General features: G+C 39.2%; 1 protein-coding gene across 3 annotated transcripts in view; it reads left to right on the top strand.

Annotated features, from left to right (window-relative positions):
* The window catches only part of cntfr (ciliary neurotrophic factor receptor), a 212,754-nt gene that overhangs the window by 36,589 nt on the left and 162,294 nt on the right, over positions 1 to 13,871 (top strand). The window lies entirely within an intron of this gene.

The raw sequence follows: 13,871 nt of genomic DNA, 5'->3' as shown, positions 1-13,871 counted from the left end.
ACGTTTTTGGCCATTTTCCCACTGAATGCATCTAATTTGGTTATATTGCTAAGGGGGAGTTGTCCTTCTGAAGAAATATATCTACTCAAACAGCCCACCCTTCTTTTATATTATGATGTATATCAAATACTAACTGGAAGAAACACACAAGTCCACTGCATAGTTATTGATGCTGTATTCAAAAAAGGCCTTCATGATGTACTATACACATGAGACATTGTCCACAAAACCCAGTTTTTTCATCTTTCTCTCTCTGCAAATGATTCCATTGACATGTAGGTTGGCAAATTCCTCTACACTTACGCAAGTGCATCTACCTCCTTCTGTTTAGTGCATCAGTGTGTAGGGGTGATCTGTAACGTGGGAGTGTGTTTTCATCACTGCGGGTCGTCTGGTCGTCAGAATCCCATTTACTCAGATACATGCATGTATGCGCACGCACATAGACAATCAGACTTTCCATGTGTTTGTTGTACATAGTTGAAAAGCACACTTTTTTTTAGATCATTTCAACATTGATTTATCTACAATGTACCATGTACAGCTCCCAGATTTATTTTGCAAATGCATTTTAGCATAAAATTGACTTTGAAATTGACTTTTAAGTTTTGCAGTTGTGAGGAGGGATTTTTGAAATTATTTTTATGTCCCCTTTTTTTGTATCTTTGTGTGTATGTGCACATCTGTGTGTGCGTGTTACCTAAGAGCCTGCTCTGTCCTAATGGATTCAAAATGACCTGAGAGCTCTTTTTAGTTCTCTCATTATGTCAAGCATCAAGAAGTGTGTTTGTTCCTTTTTAGAATAGCTAATACACTTTCATTTAGCCCACAGCAGTGCTTAATAACGTTCATTAGTTACCACTGGGTACAGGGAGATGTCACTGAGTTTTTTCAGTGTTTTAACCCAGTTTTCAGGAAAAAAAAAAGCTAGAGGAGGGTATAGAGTACACTGCAAATCTCTGTAAGCAAATTTTAAAAAATGTATCTTTAATAAGTGTAAAAAAAATAATTTTAATGGGAATTTAAATTACATTATATATTTGTTGTTGTTGTTTTTTTGTTTTTGTTTCATAGTGTCATTTTTATAGTGTAACTATAAATTACCCTTTACCCATTACCTTATGGCTTAACCTACTTGCTCTTTATTTTTACTTCTTGCAATATCACTGGCTCTGACCTGTCACTGTTGACATGGGAATGATATGGAATAAGAAATACCAATATAACAATAAGGAGTAATCCCAATTTAAATCATATTATAATGATTGTAACACATCTTTGTAAATTCCCTATAGGTGAGTGGACCAGTCTGACTGGAAAGTTTGCATAAACTCAGGGCACTGAGTCCCAACATGTATAAGGTATATAGAAATATTTTATACAAGTCCCACAATCATATATATTATCAATTGATCACTGAATGGGGACCTTACGACTATATTCACCATGCATGCGTTTATTAACATATGTTTATTTAGTTTGTGCACATTCTACATTTGTTACACTACGTATTTTAACAGTCAGTGCAAATTTTGCATCTTCCCAGTGCAGTTGACTGGCTGCTGATTAATGAGAAGTTATCAAAAGCCACTAAACAAAGTCTAGAAAATAGAGCACCAGAACGCAATGTGGGGATAAGAAAAAAACAATTTGGGTGAGCATCATCATGTCATGAGATATGATTGTTATCAATATTGTTCTGGTAAATTTTCTAGTTTACTATATCCCTTCATTAAAATATTGTACCATGCATTTAAATATTTTATCATGTATGCAGTATATATTATGTATGTATATTTGCGGTGTTCAACAGGATTAGTTGATGACATTAAGAATCCCATGTGGTGTGTAATATTGTAATAAGTCGCAAACCTCTAATTTTACTCAATAAAAAAATGTTCAATTCGCCAACATTATGAGTCAAAGATGTTATTGACCAAACACATGCAAACCCATATGGAAAAGAAATAGAAAAAAACTCATAAAAGACTTGCATAAGATGTGGCCTACTTCATATAGTGAATCATATATGATTTACTCATGAAAGTGGCCACTTTCTCATTACTTTCATATATTTTTTTAGTAAGTATCCAAAACATACAAGTTTCATTTATAGAATTTTTCAAGGGATCTTTTATCTGTTTTCACTCTTGTATGCTTTTCATACAAGTTTCATGCAAGACAGATACAAACTTTATAAGATTTATATATATCTTTTCCATATGGGAGGGTTTGCTTAGAATACAGAATAATACTAATATAATTATTTATTATATATAAAAGCAGTGGTTTTTCAGTGTAGTCATTCAATTTAATGTGATTTGAACAAAATTGTGTTGCGGATACAAATTTTGGTGACTGTCAAATTATACACAGGCATGTTGAATGTGACAGGTGAAACAAACATTTGCAGAGATGAATAATTAAAAAATGAAAAGAATTTGAATTAATGAGAATTTAAAAAAAATCAACGTCAATAATTGCTTTATAGGTGATGTTTTTTGTGCAAATTTTCATTGAAATGTACCACCTGTTGGATACATAAGACAAATATTTATGCCATAATCACAGTAAGATTATAACTTGCAGTGATTAAATGTTGCACATTGACAAGGCAAAAATATTAAGGTCTGTGCCACTTGCCATGTTTTTGACCTAAAATGCTGACAAGGGAGTGATAGGCCAAGGAGTTGTATTAACCCAGCCGTGTCCTTACCATTGCTGACAAGAATTTTATTTCTTGCCGTGCTGCTGCGTTAGACAACTCTGAAAGTGGAGTGGGCTAACACTAGTGAGAACAGTATGTCTGCTCTGTACGATGTGATTGCTGACAAGTGAGTTTTCTCTGGTCTTAAACAATGCTGAGCAGGGATGGGTAAGGCAAGGAATAGAAACAAGTTAGCTATATCATTTCTACATGTTGACAAGGCACAGCTCTGAAATGCGCTAGTCTGCCTGCCCTTGCATCGCTGACACGACACTGGATGTTTGTTGACGAGCTGTTTGCTACTCCCCGCCCATGTCAGCATGGCTAAGGCCACATACACATCTGCCGCCTGAGAAACTTGAGCCCATCTTTCCAGCAGATATTGTTAGTGTCTGCTTGTGTATGCCCATTGACAGGGATTAGCAGCGATGTGTGAGCATAGCTCCTTGGGATGGTCTTGCTTGCTGTTGCAGGTCAATGCATGTGTGTTCTAATGTCCGTCAGTGTTAGTGTGTGATTGTGTGCATGAGTGTTTGCCAGACAGTGGGGGGTTAGGCCTGGATTGCAATAACAATGGAGAGGAATTTAAATGAGAAAAAAGGGGGGTCAGGGAACGTTTGCAAGGAGGATGGAAAAAGCTTTGGCACTATTGTTATTCTGCCCCTTTGTCATTCTGCTTCTCCATCTCTCTATTACACATCTCTGGGTCTCTGTTCCTCACACTCCAGACTCCCAGATGTCTCATATAAGTCACTCTGTCAGCTCTTGATTTGATCCCAAACTTATTACTGTTTTTGCGATTTCACTAAACAAGTTTTGTGTTCTACCAATGCTTCCACTGTGTTGACAGAATGGGCTGATTAACTAATGATCTGCTCACTTTTGATACTACTCAGTGACTTACAGTTTTTCTGTAGCACTGTTTGCCATCCATTGTGTTTCCTTTTCAGCAACACAAAAAGGTAATGGATTTCAGAGTTACACGATGCATGCCAGAGAAGTTGTTAGTCCCAGCAGCTGGTTAAATCCCCAACCCCAGGTGTTGGGGATTTACGTTTGCCCTCAGTTGATGTAGCACTTTCCCCCTGCCATAACATGGCTGCATAGGTCTACAGGGACACAGTAAAGTAAGAAAAGAGACAGCGATAAGTTCCATGCAGACGAGACAGCAGTCTGATTCCTTTTCTGACATGCAGCTGTCACAAAAATAAAAGACAAGCAATAAAAACATGCATTGAAGAAGTAGGGCTTTTCACATGACAGCTAAAACGTCTTACTGGGAGACATCGAGAATCTGGAACTTGCTGTCTAAAAGTTGCTGAGGGCTGGTGTCAGTATAGCCACACAAAAATTAAAGACTGTCAAGACTTGTTTCTTACTTTATTATGAACTGGCTTAATGTGACCGCTCCACTTCAACACTGTGATTTCATATTCTGCTTATATATGATCAACTTGGGTACAAAATCGAGTTTTTTCCAGGACAAGCGAGTGGGAGTGACATGGACAATCGTGTAACATTTCAGGCCAACTCCAGATGGCTTTTGTACTGCAGTCCAGTTTAGTCAAGTTGCTAATACAATCTTGTACTACATATCCAAGCCTAATACACGTTCAGAATTATTGTGCGACTCGGTGTGTCTGTCATATACACAGGCATACTTGCTTTCTATCCACATCTCTGTACACGCCCCCACACACACCCACCACCCCCACCCCTTTGCTCTGTTGCGGCTCTAATTGCGATCAATTAGGAAACTTCAGAAGGCTGAAATAGGAGCTGTGACAAGGGGCATCCGCTGAGCTGGCAGCGAGAGAGAGAGAGGCAGGGAGGGAAAGAGAAATGAGAAGAACGAGAATGAGTGGAGGAGGAGAGGGAAAACGGTGATATAGGAGTGGAAAGAGGCTGCGGAGGGGGGCAGGAGAGCGGAGTCCAAGTTGGTGTCGAGAGATGAGCTAATGGTAATGGCGTGATTGATGTGGCCACAGCAGCTGAAAGTCACATCGTTTTTCATGCCAGGTATTGATTCCTGACAACCTCTTGTTAGCTTTGGGGCGCAGCAGATTGGGCATGGCACAAACAGCACCATGGTAGGGGTTTTATTCCCATCTGAAATGTATGCTGTTATACTGCTGAAAGGTGCTTTGAACAAAAGCATCTTACTCTAAATTCGGAGCATGTCAGCTGTAAAAAAAGACAGAGCTGCAAACTGATTTTAGTAAGGAGTTGTACTGCTGAGCATAAAATTCTGTTTTATATTTTGATTTTATTTCATGAGATTTTACATAAATAAAGGATGTGCAGGTCACGTTAGCATTACAAGTCTGTTGCTTCATATAACAGAAATATGAAATATCTGCCATTATGTGTCTGGCTTTGAGAAAAGGTTTAGGCGTGTAAAGGAAATTCAAAATGTCAACACATTGGCAGTAAAACTTGCAAATGTACACTGAGCTGGAGGCATTTTGGTGACAGACTTGTGTTCAGTCACTGCAAAAGCAATCTGAGAACCCATCAGCTATATGTAGATATCTATTTGTAGAAATTTCTGCCAAAGCGACTCATGGTTAACAGTGATATTGCATTTTTAGTCCGTATATTTACCTAAAAGAAATAAAAAGTGAAAAGGTTGCATAATTTTTCTGTGCATCTTGTAATTCGGTGCCTGCATCCACAACTTTCCCCCCTTTCATTAGGCAAATAAATTGATAATTTGCTTGTCACTACACTTGTATTTTTGACAGCATTCGGATATGGGAAAAATGAAGTGCCTCTTTGCAACTTAAGCTCTTCAGAACAGCAATTCTTTTCAAGACTGTCAGGACAAAGGCAGCTGATCAAACAGAAACTGAAGTCTCAACCTTGCCTTTTTCAGATTTTCAATTTGTTTGCATATGCAATACAGACTGGGCCCTAAACATCATCTCCAAGACATTTTGGCTTGAACAGTCTTACAGAAAAACAAGGAACTTCCAGTACGAGTCAACTATCCCCCCCCCCCCCCCAGGGCAAAGCTTATAAATAGCATTATTATCCGGAAATTTTCCTTCACAGAGGCTACAGCGTACTGGTTGCCTTTAGCTTTCTGAGGCAACAGCTGAAGAATGTTTCGACCACAGCGATTCTACACGATTCATGTTATTTCACGCAGAGCTTGACTTGCAGATAAAAACAAGCTTGTTGTGAAAAAACTGAATTGTAATTTTTGAACAGTTTATATCACAAATATCATACTTTGTTTCTATCCTTGGGCATGTTAAGTGTTTCCGATCTTGATTATTTTTTTTTCTTTTGTAAAAACAGAAAAAGATGTTCTTGATACATATACTAGAAGCTGAGAGCCACTGGTGTCTTGTTTAGCTGGATTGCCTTGGGGCATGCAGAGCCTTTTATCTTGTCAACCTAATGTATGTGTGTGCATGTGTGTAGGACAGGAAGAGAGAGAGAGAGAACAAGAGAGAGAGAGAGCAAGTGAGGAGATAGGCGGATCAATACTAAGCCGTCAGGAGGTCTGCTACTCCCAGAGAGAGGGAACAGGACACCCAGCTGAGAGTGGAGAGGGTGAAAGTAATAGACTGAGAGAGACAAAGAGTGAAGAGGAGGAAGGGGTGAAGTAAGAGTGGAGAAGGAAAAGATGGGGGCGAGATGGATGGACAGTGGAAAAGCAACAGGGAAAAGGACACGGGGATGGAAATAGGAAAGGAGAATAGATGTGGCCGGTGATAAATGAACAGATAGAAGGGACAGGAAGAACATGGGGAGAAGAATAATGTAGCTGAAAACCAGAAGAATGTGATGGAAAAGGGGTGAGGAAAAGGGCAAGTGCAGGGTTACAGTGTAAGTTACTGTTGACCCTGAAGTGCAAAACACACCGACATTTCAGAAAACTAAACTAAACACTTTGACACAAACAGCAACTGAGTATTTGTCATTGTGTTTTTGATTTGTTCTTGTTTCGGGGCTCTTTTATGTTAAACAGGTGTCCGTTTGTCTGTAAGCAACTAAGTAAAATTTAGTTACAAAAATGGCTCTTGTTTTTAAAAAAAATTCAATTAGGTTATTTGTGTATTTTTGAAACTCGATCTTTGAATAATATAAAAGTGCACCCCCCCACCCCCCGACACACACACACACACACACACACACACAAAAGATGTGATTTACAGAGATACAAGAAAAAAACAAATATTCATGTTGTGTTACACCATTTACCATGTACAAGGAAAAAAAAGTATGTACACAACAAGAATATATTACTTGTATCTCTGTAAATCAACATCTGCTGGGATTTAAACCTTAAACTGTGACAGTGTGAGGGGTCATGCACGAGCTTCTCGTTATCCAAATTATAAAAAAAAAAGACTTGGTATTTTTAACATGCGTTTGATGCATAATTAAAGTGAAAATAAACATCAAATAAGGAAGGAAGTGAAACTGTAATGCATAAGAGCTAAAAGGTTCGACTTGACACTCATAATGAATATTTAAACCCTGGTGACCGTAACTCTTTAAATGATTCATTGTTCTCCCACATATCTATTTTTAGATCCTTTGTCTTAAAAAAAAAATCCTTTTTCAACTCTTCATGTTCTTCTCTTTCTTCTTCTGACACATTTTTTCAGCTGCGGGTTTCATACTTTTTAAAAAAATGTCAACCATGACAGATAGCAATGACTTATTAGCCTGCCAGCTGCGAATAGAAAGAAAGACAGAAAGAAATGAAGAAAGAGAAAAGACAGGAAAAATCATCTGCAAATTATCTGTGAATATCATCAGCTGTAATTATCTATCCACAGTGTATTTCAGCTAGTGATGATTAAAATTCTTAATGGGCTCCGGGAATAGTATTATTTAATGTAGGGGAATAAAATTGGGAATAATACACCATTATTACAAAATGAATTCGGCATGAAGAATTTCAATTGACTTTTGTTATACTTGGGCCAATAATGACCCAGGTTCCTTAATGAAAGAAATGACTGTGAGGCATAACACTGTTTTTTTAAATGAAGTAAAGGAACGTAATGAAACGTCTCCTCCTCACTATTGCTTTATCTGGTTTGTAACAAGCATGAAAGGAAAATGAGCATTTTATGCTTTAATATAGAATTTCAAAGGAGTCTGTATTGCTAATCAGGAGGTCAGGACAGTGGAGGAGATTACAATCAAAGATGAATTGTAAAATTGCCACATTATAGGTACAGGTAAGGATGGGTATTAAGTGATTGCGCATGGGTGGGCTTTGTTTAACTTATTGCATACTTGCAATGTAATATATGGGGAGACCCAAATAGTAAAAAAACCCCAAAACGTTGTAAATCTGTGCATTTTCATGAGTTTTGATGCTAAACTGCAAGAAGATTAAATGATTCCTTCATAAGCTAGGTTATCTAATATTAGACATATTCAATGATGAACACCAACAGCCTCGTTTATAAGACAATATGCCTTTCTAACCTGCATCTCTCTTTCTATCTGAAGGTTAGGGCTCACAGGGGAGGAAAGGGATCAGGTTACACTAATGCATCATGGCTGCTGGAGGACACACACGCACACGCCTCGTCACACTCTGTCTCACCTTATCTCTCTTTCTCTTTCTCTCACGCACACACCCTTGTGTGCTGATACCCTTGTACAGGTTTAAAGCATGGCCGTGGCCTTGTGTTATTGCAAGCTGCAAGCACTCTGCCGTCTGTCTCAGGGTAAATCACTTGTCTCTAAAAATAAACTGAAGTCATATACGATCAAAAGAGGCCTGGTGGAGGTTAAACAGTGGCAGATCAGTTTATTTCAACATAAGCTCGTGTTAATAAGATTAAACTTACATTATGGGAAAACCTGAGATACAGCTTTGTACTTGTGATTTCACTCTGTGTTCAAGTGCTCATTCCTAATCTGGACAAATTGTTTTTGTTGGAAAGGAATTTCATGTCACACATCAGAGAAAAAATGGTCACTGCCATCCTGTAACTTTTTCAGTTCAATTCAATTGTATTTATACAGCCCCAAATCACAGCAACAGTCGCCTCAATGTGCTTTATATTGTAAGGTGGACCCTACAATAACATATACAGAGAAAAATCCAGCAATCGTACGACCCCCTATGAGCAAGCACTTTGGCGACAGTGGGAAGGAAAACCCCCCTTTTAACAGGAAGAAACCTCCAACAGAACCAGGGAGGGGCGGTCATCTGCCGCGACCGGTTGGGGTGAGAGAAGGAAGACAAGATAAAGGATAACTGTCAACTTATTTGGTGATGGTCATATGATTGTTGGGTTTTTCTCTGTATGTTTTATGGTAGGGTCTAACTTGCAATATAAAGCACCTTGAGGCGACTGTTGTTGTGATTTGGTGCTGTATAAATAAAATTGAATTGAACTGAATTGAGGGGGTGATGTCAGTCAACAAGGATCCATATTAGCAAGTATCAGAATCAGAATCGCGTTTATTGGCCATGTATATGCACAGACACATACAAGGAATTTGCTTCTGGTAGATGGTGACTCTCAAGCACAGCAATGTAAATCACAACAATATGTAAACAGCACAATACACACACACACACACGTGTGTATATATACATGTACACATGCATACACATACATACACAAAGCTGTGCAAACCAACCATAAATGACAGAAATTAAATGAAGCATAGAATGAATGTATAAATGAAGTATAGATGTTCAGCTAATATATCAACTCTAAAGTACACGTTTTACACATCTTAAATTTATCAAAATGATTTTTACCTCTGTATTCCCCAATACATTATGATAATATTACTGAAATTATTAGTTTCACAGTTATTTTTAGAGTTATTGACTTATAATTTTACAGACTCTAATATAACTCCACAGAATTTATTGGAATGAAAAGACAAAACATGCTGACCCCATATGTTCTTTATCTGCAAGTGTGAGGCATTTACAGCCAACAAATTGTTTATATTATATTTGTGACTTTAAATGTACAACTCTTGAGAAAAGCCAGCAGTTCATGTGGAGATCCAAAAAGTGCCTCTGGATTAGAAGAATGGGGTGGTTTCTGTTTTTAAGAAGCAGGACCAGAGGGGTGTGCTCCAATTACATGGGGATAACACTGCTCAGCCTCCCTGAGAAGATCTATGCCAGGATACTTACAGGACAGTCCTGTTAGTCAAACCTTGGATTCAGAAGGAAAACATTGTGGTTTTTGTCAGGGTCTTGGAATGCTGGACCAGTGCTTTATCTTGTTGAGGATATTTGAGGATGCGTGGGAGTTTGCTCAACCAGTCTACATGTGTTTTGTGAACTTGGAGAAAACATTCTGTCATGGGAGACCCTGTGTGTGTGTGTGTGTGTGTGTGTGTGTGTGTGTGTGTGTGTGTGTGTGTGTGTGTGTGTGTGTGTTTGTGTGTGTTTGAGCAGAGACTTTGGGAAAAAAAGGGTATCTGGGCCGTTCAGACCCTGTAAAACTGCTGTGAGAGACTGATCTATATTGCAGGTAATAAGTCAGACCTGTCGATCCCATATGGGGCTTAGTGTGTCTGACTAGAATGCCTCTTGTGTGGTGAGATGTTCCTCAACAAGGAACCTAGAGGACACCCTGGGACAGACTGGAGAGATTGTATTTCTTAGCTGGTTTGGGAACCCCTTGGTGTCTCCCCAGGTGAGCTGGAGGACTTGGCCATGGGAGGGAAGTCTTAAACTACTGCCCCCATGACCCAGCCCCAAAGAAGCAGCAGATGAATGGTGATTCATTCTTGGGTATTTGTTTTAGTGCTGCTGGTGGTTGATTTACCATAGTGATACTAAATTACCCTAAAGAGCTAAAGAACATATCACCACATTTGCAATACAGGATAATTTCAAACCAGGTTAATTTTGATATTTCAAATTAATGAAGTCAAATGTCATACTTTGAGGTCATACATTAGCCACGACATTGTGAGTAACAACTATTTGTGATACAGGGTGATGCCTACATTATTTGGTATGTATTTTTAGTGTAGTTTACACCTCACTTCAAGTTTTTGTACTATTGTTTGTGGTTTTTTTCCACGATTGCATTGCCATTTATCATAATAATACAAAACATATCATCTGTTTATAACATTGTGAAATTAAAAGTTTAGATTTACTTTCAATCAGCAGTTAATTTGGATCAGAGGGAAAGAGTCAGTGTGTGTTAAAGGCCACCCCAAATTCAGCTTGCTAATAGTGCATTTCTCCTATCAGTAACGTATTCATCATCGTCCAATCCCCACTGTCGATCACTTTGTGCAACGGTTGCAGTTACCCACTGGGTCATGCAAATCGCCATGAGTGTGCGTTTGAAACTGCGTGTGCACCAGACTTAATCTCCTAATGTGGAGCCATCATTCATCCATTTAGCTGTACATTAGTTTGTTAGTCAATTACGCGCCCTTGTTGAGTCAACAGCTTGGCATTTCCATCATGTTGGTTCGTCTAAGCAAACAAACGAAGTACTCCCCTTGGACTTATGGAGATGTTACAAGAAGACTTTTCAGTATTCTTATTTTCATTTTTAGTATTAACACAATAATCAGTTTCACTATGAATTGGTCCATCTCAGTGAAAGCACCTTGGTGTGAAGTCCATTTATAGTTCAAACACACTGGGAAACACTTTCACATTCTTATTCAGCTGGTAAAAACCTATAAATGACTTTCCATGAAATTTCCACTGGAACACTGGTCACTTCTTAATAGTAAAGGTCAACGGTGAAAGTGCAGAAGGATTATGTTCTCTCTGAATGTCATTCTTTCCCTTATATACATGTGCACACACATGCACAGACACACACACGCGCATTCTCTCTCACACACTCACACACTTTCGCTCTCTCTCCCAAGTCTAGTGATAGGGCCTTATTGTGTGAGCCAGAGGAAATGCAGACACAGCAGAGGACAAGCCATCCATTGATCTGAGTATAAACTCGTCTCGTTCTCAGCCTCTTTTCTCCCTTCTCTCGAGCTGCTACCCCACACTGTCTCTGCCTTTCCAACCCATTGCAACCCCTTGTTTTTCTCTGCTCTTTGTGTTATCTGCACTCCACTGTCCTACACATATATATTTTTTGTCACCCTATGATCAACCACCCTCTGTGTCTCTATATTATCACCTTCTATCTGTAGGCCATTTCTACTGCTTTTCTAGCTACTTGCCTTCTTGCACTAACCATGCTTTCTCCCACACTCTTGTCTTTATTTCTTTTTATTCCAAAAATAATCTATCTCTTTGCTCTTCCCTTCACTCAGCTTCACCTTCTATATATATATATCTTCCCACTAATCCTTATTTCCTCATGTTTCATTATTTTTTGAAGGTAATATTCAGGTGAAGTCTGCAAGTTAAAAAAGAAAAAAAAAAACAAAAAAAAAAAACAGAAAGTAGTACACAAGAGGAGGAAATACAAAGTTAAATGCTTGACTGAGGAGGAAGTAAGGAAGTGGCAGAAATAGACAAAGAAAATGAGAATAGGAATCTATCTGTGAAGAAAGGAAACATAACATGCTATGGAGATAAAGGAAGAACAATTAAAATAACGAAAGAAGTAGAAGAAAGGACAGAAGAAAGAACACCTGATGAGAAGCGGTAGTTCAAATGTCTTGGAGCTATGCCAGTAAAACCAAGCACAGAGAGAAACTGATGTACTGAACGCATCCACCCCCTTGCACACACATACACAGCACAGCCTCGGTGATGGCTAAAGTAACCCTCAAGTGACTGGTGAGCCTCAGAACTAGCTGCTCTTGAACGTCCCTTATCTCCTTCACCTCCCCTCTTCTTTCCTTTCCTCGCTGCTTCAGCAAATTCCCTCTTCACCTCGCTCCTTCACCTTCTCCCTCCCCTCTTCTTTCTCCGCACTGACACTCCTGTCTCCCTCCCTCCCTTCGGTCCTCCATCCTCCTTTCTGCTTCCTCTGTGCCTTGCTCCCTTCCTGCTGCACAGGCTTTTATATGATCCATGTGGACCTCCCTAATGACATGTGGACCTCTGTCTGTGCGCTCGTGTGTCTGTGAGTATGCGTGTGTTAAAGGTGCTGACATGTGCATGTGTGTGTCTCTGTGTATGTGTATTTGAAGTGCTGACATGTGTGTGTGTGATGGAGGTACTGATCGTAGTGTGGTTCTCCTACTGAAGTTTTGCCGACAGCTTTTTACTTTTGAAAAGGGCAGTGACGAGAGATGGTGGGTAGTGAGGGGAGGGGGTGGGGAGGTAGTGAGGGCTCGATGGCTGTGGAAGACAAAGGTAGAAAAAAAAAGAAAGCAAGAAAAGATTGCAGGAGAAGTGAAGAAAGGAGCTAAGCTAATGTTGGGAGGCATGAAGGATCACAAATTGTTGAAAAGTGAACATGAGTAACTGCACTGCTGTCTCGTGTTCTCCTTTTTGTTTTTTCAGTGTCACGGCATTATGGCAAACAGCTCTTTGAAATGTGTTGCAGAAAGTTGAAATATTACAGGAAGAATAGTCTGAGACCGGCAGGAAGAATGGGATGGGGTGAGGAGGAGGAAAGGAAAGAAAAAGACAGAGGAAAATAGAGGGTGGAGGGTGCTTGGCATACATAAAGTGCTGGAAATATCATGTTTCCTCCTTTCAAGCCAGCAATGAGATGAGAGGACACCAAGAGAGACAGAGAAAGGAGAGGTGACAGGATTTTGTCACAGTGAAACGAGCTCTCTTGGAAGATGACAAGTTTTAAAGAGGACTGATTGGGGCTCTAAGCGTTTCTTAAGAACTCCCCTTGACTGAAAAAGACTGACCACCTGCACACATGCTGGGAAGTGCTTCTCTAAAGTGATTCATGCAGCGTATTTTCAGTCACACTCAGCTTATGGCCAATGGTAGAATGCTGACATTTCATATTTGAGGGAACCTTTGTGTAAGGTTTTTCACAATTACAGATTTAAAGATTGGTCCCTGAAACATTAATTACTGCCACATCACACTTAACAGAAGACATACATGTGAAATAAGAAATTACTAGGCAGAAATGATCAATTTCAGTGAAGTTGCAAAGAAAAAAAAACAATTAAAAGATGTGCCAAAACTAAAAGCTTCTTCCAACTCTGATTCTAAACCCTGTGTTCTACAGTAGATTCAGAGTTCACACTGCAATAATTTACATGTGTAGCAGATAAATTAAAAACGAAATAAATT

The sequence above is a fragment of the Perissodus microlepis genome, chromosome 7 (assembly GCF_051167445.1).
Source record: "Perissodus microlepis isolate ML-2025 ecotype Zambia chromosome 7, ASM5116744v1, whole genome shotgun sequence".
NCBI lineage: Eukaryota > Metazoa > Chordata > Actinopteri > Cichliformes > Cichlidae > Perissodus > Perissodus microlepis.
This window is presented reverse-complemented; position numbering and strand designations above follow the sequence as displayed.